General features: G+C 37.9%; 1 protein-coding gene across 1 annotated transcript in view; it reads left to right on the top strand.

Moving 5' to 3' along the window:
• The first annotated feature begins 6,139 nt into the window (after positions 1 to 6,139).
• The window catches only part of cdh7a (cadherin 7a), a 107,181-nt gene continuing 106,488 nt past the window's right edge, over positions 6,140 to 6,832 (top strand). Inside the window, exon 1 of the mRNA XM_053486696.1 lies at positions 6,140 to 6,566. The gene's annotated coding sequence lies outside the window, so the exon portion shown is untranslated. The remainder of the gene's footprint in view (positions 6,567 to 6,832) is intronic.

Here is a 6,832-nt window from a genome sequence, read left to right as displayed (position 1 = left end):
ATAGCTACCTTAAATTTAAAGGGGTTACACTTATAAAATCACGTTTTTGCATCTTCGTGAAGGTAAATTGCTGACTTAACTTGAATCAAAAACACAATATTACCTGTTGTCCCAACCAACTGCCCTTTAAGAAGTTGCACCAAAATCTCTTATCAACAATACAACAATTCATAAACATTTATATAGTTGGAGTTTTTACAGTGTACCTACTTATCCATCCATGCATCCAACCAAGTCAATCAGCATCCCTCTATCCAACTACATATTTATCCATCCTCCATCAATTTATACATCATCCAACCAACCAGTCAATCAACATTCATCCATCCATCCATCCATCCATCCAGACATCAAGAAATCCATCTATCTATCCATCAACTAACTGTCAATCCAGCCAGTGACATACAGTACAGTAGCATCTATTCATCATCTGCTCTTCCATACTTCAATTAATTTTTTGTCTTTCCAGCCACCCAGTCATCCATCAACCTAGACATACATCCACCCTTCCATCTATTAATCCCTCCATCCCTAGATACATCAAATCATCCGTACATCCCTCCATCCAACTGTCCATCCATCCACCCATGCATCCGTCCAGTCAGCATTCATACAAATATCTAATTCATCCAGGCATCTATTCATCATTCCTGTCCATCCAACCACACGGTCATCCATCGAGCCTTTCAGACAGTCAATCCAACAGACCTTTGGTCCATCTGTCCACCCATCCATCTATCCACCATCTACATTCCGTCCACTCATCACCACTGCTGTCATTCTTCTATTCATGGCTCCTTGACACGGCTCTTCGCAGACCTCACACTCTGAGATTTTAATTAAAAGTTTCTTACGCTCCCAGAACTTTATCGTTAGCTTTCTGTGTTCACAATGACGCCACATTTTCCCATTCTCACGCAAAAAAATTGCCACTGCAAAATCAGTCCAAAATTCATTCTATGTAAAGCCAGCCAAGCGCTGTTTGGGAGTTAGACTTATACAGAACTAATTTCATAAAACCGATCCGGAAACCTGACTCCCGCCAGCACTGCTGTTTTTATTATACGCAGCATGTTCCTTTCTCCAATTTGGAACCTTTCAGCTGTGAGCACTTAATATCACTCTGGCCTCAGACAATGTGCTTTCATGGTCACTAATCCTCAGTGATATAAGACTGTACTGTAGAGCTGTTATAACCGAGTTGTGGCTCTGAAAGCGCGGCAACAGCAGCCAGGAACTCATAATTAACTTTGTCACAAAGTCATTCTAGGAGTGGATTAGCGGGAGTGCTTCGTTAAGGCCCTTTGCTTATTTGTGGTGAAGTCACAGAGGGGATGTTGCTCGATTCCCTCAACGGCTCTGCGCACAGATACGAGCATCATTCTTCATAATTCCTCATGCGCACGCGCACACACACCCTCAAAAACAGAGATGGTGCCTAAGCTAAGTGACAGATGAATTAACAACACACTTCATTTCTGTCACGCTTTTTCGACACAGGCGCCGGCCATCGAGCCTGTCACGGAGAGAGAGAGGAGCGACTCGGGGAAAAATGCAATTACTCCATTAACGACTTGTCCGTCTCTCTCACACACACTCACACACAGACTTATCTTTCTTTCTCACACACTCACACTTACACTCTTACTTTTTTTTTTTTTCACTTTCCTTCACTGCCTTTCAATCCCTCTTGCACATGGAGAAGAGCTTCCTTTGTATGCACAGTGAAAGCCTTGGTGTAAAATTAACACGTAGAGCCAAAACAAGGTCAAAAAAGAGAGGAAGGAAAAAACACAGTATAGCAGTTAATTCACCTCTGGGTATTAATTCAACGAGTGGGAGGGGTTGTGTGCATGTGTGTGTGTGAGAAGACAGAGAAAGACTGTGACAGAGGTGATATTCATCGTAATACAAAGTCAAATAAAGTGGAAATGAGAGTGTGAGTGTGTTAGATCCTCTATGGTACACCCTCAGAAAACAAGGTACTGAACTGTACAGTACTTTTCTTTTTTTACCTTATTCTAATCTTGAATCTTTTTTTTTTTTTAAAGATACTACATCTACATTTAAACATTCAAAAAATAACGTAATGCTCTGACGAGAAGTTGAGAAGTTAAGAAGTTTTTGGTTGGGAAAAGATTGTGGCAATGTTAATCCGGCAACGTTATACTGTAGACACTCGTTCGTATTAGTTTTTTTGTTTGTTTGTTTGTTTATTTGTTTGAATGTCTTAATTACTTTGATGAAATGACACTAAACCAACATTAAGTGTATGTCATTATCACATCGATCACATGACCCTGATACAATGTTGAAAAAATGGCTTTAAAGCAGCTATGGTTTGTATTTTATTATATATATATATATATATATATATATATATATATATATATATATATATATAGTTTTTTTTTTAGTATTATTATTTTGGGCAACTAAGCGGGCTCCCTGAACCAGGCTCGAACCCATGTTATGGTGAAGATAGTGCTGTACTCTAGGCACTGGGCCACAAGGGAACCCGTTGCTGATGCTAGTATTATATACAATAGTATGCATTATGGAAGAGAACATTCGTCAAACACAAAAACAAAAACTAACACATTTCTTTATAAAAAACTTGTTTGTTTATTTCTTTGTACCTAAGACTATTTTTACCAAACCATCACCAACTCAAATATTGACTTTGTTTGTTTCATGAATTACAGTTTACTGCTCATTATATTATACACTACCAGTACACGTCTTCTAACTCCATGTTTGTTTCTGATTATTATATCATTCTTTACTGTAAAGCAATGCTGAAGGCGTTTATTCAAAATACACAATAATCTCCTCTGAACAGTTGATATTGAGATGTTTATCTGCTACTTCTGCTCTGTAAAGCTTCATAAAGGCTCTAATCTGAGGTGCTGGTTGTTAATTGGTGATTTCTGAGGCTGGTGACTCTAAATGAACTTCTCCTCTGCAGCAGAGCTCAGTTTTGGTCTTGTTCTCCTGGGAAGGTCTTCATGAGAGACAGTTTCATCATCATGGGGCTTGACGGGTTTGGCAAATACACTTGACACAATACTGTTCCTGCAAGAACTGATCCAGAACATCTGATCTTTTATTTTAAAATAAAAACTGATTGCTGTTGTTGTTTCTTAATTACCTCATTCAGTTTCTGTTGTTTAATAGCTTTGAAATCTCCATTGTATTGTTCTAGAATGACGTACAGTAAACAAATAACAAAATCATTGAGTTAGAAGGTGTGTCCAGACTTTTGACTGGTACTGTATATTTTTTTGAGTGTAGAAACATTTAATTCCATTATTTTTTATTTTTAGGCATCCTTGTTCTACAGCAGTTATTTGCATGTGCCTAAGACTTTTGCACAGTAATGTAGATGTGTATTTTTTTTTCCCCTCAGCATCCTGCAGAACCACAAACAGTTCGTCTGAGTCGCACCTGCTTCGTTTTCATTGCATGCAAAGCCCAGGAGCTTTCATTTGTTTTGTCTAAAAAAAAATCTCTCCCGCACATAATATGCTGCTTTCCTGTCTGGCATACAGGTATTTCTCAGTAACTCTTGTGCGATTACAGAGAATTAAGCAATTTTGTGCTGAAATATTCATTTTGGTGTACAGTGGCGTACGTGGTTAGCGCTGTCGCATTGCACCTCCAGGGTCCGGGTTTAATTCCCGCTTCATTGTCTGTATGCATGGAATTTTCAGATTCTCCCCGTGACTGGTGACTTTCCTCCGGGTACTCCGGTTTCCTCCCACAGTCTAAAGACATGCAGATTAGTCTAACTGCCGTTCCCGAATTGGTTGTATTGTGTGAATGAGTGTGTATGTGTGTGTGCTTAGTGATGGATTGGCACAGTGTCAATAAAAGGATAAAGCAGTAGAGACGGCGAGTGAATGAGTAAGTGGGTAAATATTAATTTTGAAAAACTTTTTTTTTGTTTCTGTACTGACTCAATAAAACATCCTTAAAAAAATAAAATCTTTTAAACTTTAAGTGCTTAAGGCTTTTGCATGTTTGTTTTTTTGTGTTCCGAGTGGCCAATGTCACAACCATAATTAGTTCCGGTTGTGTAGTAGGCTTTTTAGTACAACTTGGTAGAATCACCTCTGAAAGTCTTTAGACTGAAATTAACAATCTAAAGACAATTCATTGTATTTTAACATCAAATCTCTTTAAAAAATTACTAAATATTTATTATGGTAACATTTCTGTTATTTTTTTTAAGCTAAGACTTTTTTTAAGCATGTGCTTATCCCATTATGTCATTATGAGATTTCTTTTAAAAAGTAAATATATTCAGTGTATTTATTATTTTTCATGTGATATTCTTGTTTTTAACAATCTTACATTTTTTTCCACCATATTGTCTGCCATCTCTAATAATGAGCAATCAAAGATAAAAACAAAACAAATTTTAATTTTCAATTTCTGCCACAGTTCAATCCACATGCTGAATCACTGGAGTGAATCGATTCCGAATGAATCAATCTTCTTCTTTTGTCGACTCCTTTCAAAATTTGAATTGATTCGCACTGAGCTCCATCCCAGGTCTGACTTCTATGCATACCTTGGCATACAATTTTTATTCTTTTTGATTTTTAGGGCGTTCTTAAGCCGAGATTTTGTATTGTGAAATGCTTTTTACCATAGGAAATAATGTAAATGCAGATGATTCCTTACAGCCACCCAAAATATTACCAATATTACCAATTTCCAACACTACAATCATATTTGTTGCATTTAAAAACAATCAAAACATTTAGAAAAGGCATCTTAATGAAGAAAAATATAAAATAAATAAACATTTAACCTCACTTAACCTTAATTTATGATTTCTTTTGGCACCGGCTGCTTTAAGAACCAAAACTGAAAGCGGCTCCCTTTTCTTCTTACCGTCCTTGATAACATTCTTGAAAGAAATGCAAATTTTTTTTTTTAAATCAGTTCTTAAGGCAAACATTAGTAAGGCAGGGCTGTCTGTTTATATGCTGAGGTACCACTGTAATAGTAAAAATAAATATATTTTTTTTTGTTCATTAATTTGAGTACAAGCAGTTATATAAAAGACAGTGGATTGAAGCTGTTCCTAAGGTGTTGATTTTTGTTTCCATCTATTGAACTAGGAACCTCTGTAGTTTAGCTAGTAACTGTGGAGGCCAGTGGTGATTAGCATTGTATTGGACTGTGGAAGGAAACCAAAGCACCTAGCACTTTTCCAAAACATTTTCGTCTAGCCAAGTTTTATGATAAAAATAAGACGTTTGCTCTGTTGGAACATTTGCTGTTTGAGAAAATTAGTGATTTAACAGAAAATAAATCTATATAAATAATAGAAAGGTTTATAATAGAAAGTAATAGAAAGGTTGTGTCAGAACTCGTTAGTTCAATGATATCTCAGAAAAAATTCTGTCTGTTTGTGTCTCTGTCCAGCCAGAATTTGTCGCAGCATCACGAAAAAATGTCTGAACAGAATTTAATGGAACTTTTGCAGTCCTTAGATCTCTGCCTGAAGTTTAACCTGCACTATAAGTGAAATCAAAATGTTGAGTAAAAGAGATGTTACAGTATAAACAGTATGTGCCAGCTTCAATAATCCACTTTAAAATAACCTACTTATGCGCTACTCGCTCAATGCAAACAAACACCTGCACTAAGAGAGATTAATTAGAAAAGATAAACTGGATTTTTTTTTTTCTGGCAGACATATGTGCGTGCTTCAACCTGAAATAATAACATCACTAATTACATTGAAGCTGATCAGTTTATTATTATCTTTAGCCTTTTAACTATTTCTATATATACAAACTCTACACTAGTGTGTATATAGTGTACAGTATACAGTAGATATACTATATAAGAAGCAACTTTGTATTGCGAGTCATTGCGAATCGATTCCACAGAATGACTCGTTCAGGGAGCCGACTCGGTGTTGAATCTCGCATCAGTACAGGAGCAGGGACAGGACCAGCGACACTTTTGACTCTGCCAGTGACAGAGTGTGTATCGGGGACGCGCTGCGTGTGCATGCACGTGTGTGTGTGTGTGTGTATGCGTGAGAGAGAGAGAGAGAGAGAGTGATACAGAGAGATAGAGTGTGTATTAGTGTCTGAGTGTGTGTGTGTGTGTGTGTGTGTGTGTATACGCTCTCCTGGCTGAGCTTCTCTGCAGCTGCGACTCTTCAATGGACCTCATTGTCGCGGTGTCGCGCTCGTAGGCGTGCGGGAACCTCGCGGCGCGTGCACAGACCTTGCGTGCGGGAACCTCGGGACGCGCCGTTTTCTTTTTCTTTTTTTTTGCGCGCGCGTGTGTGTGAGAGTGCGTGCGTGCGTGCGTGCGTGCGGCTGGTTTTTCGTTGCGCGTGCCACCGTCCGGAGCGCAGCGGGAACCTGCTTCAGTCCGGCTTCTCCTTCTTCTTCTTCTTCTTCTTTAATTCTTTGTTTCTGTTCAGAGAGATCAAAAAGAGAGATCAAAAAACAGAGATCAAAAACAGATCAAAGAGAGAGAGAGAGAACTCAGGACTACGGGATCTTTGCGTTTTAACGCGCGGGGACGAGAAGGTAAGCCAGCTTTACGCAGCGCTATTAGAGTTGATTAATTGCGTTTCTCTGCCACTTTTCTAGGGAAATTTGTATTTGTGGTATTTATTATACACTCCAATCCCATAATAATAATAATAATAATAATAATAAGTGCGACTTTCCTATATATAGGTTTTATATACACTGTACAGTTTATAAAACAGTCCAGATTTATTGAGTGCATTATACTCAAGTGTGTGTGTGTAGGGTATATAAGACCTATAGCCTATATAAAAGTCTCACTT

This window comes from Clarias gariepinus, chromosome 25, assembly GCF_024256425.1.
Source record: "Clarias gariepinus isolate MV-2021 ecotype Netherlands chromosome 25, CGAR_prim_01v2, whole genome shotgun sequence".
Classification (NCBI taxonomy): domain Eukaryota; kingdom Metazoa; phylum Chordata; class Actinopteri; order Siluriformes; family Clariidae; genus Clarias; species Clarias gariepinus.
This window is presented reverse-complemented; position numbering and strand designations above follow the sequence as displayed.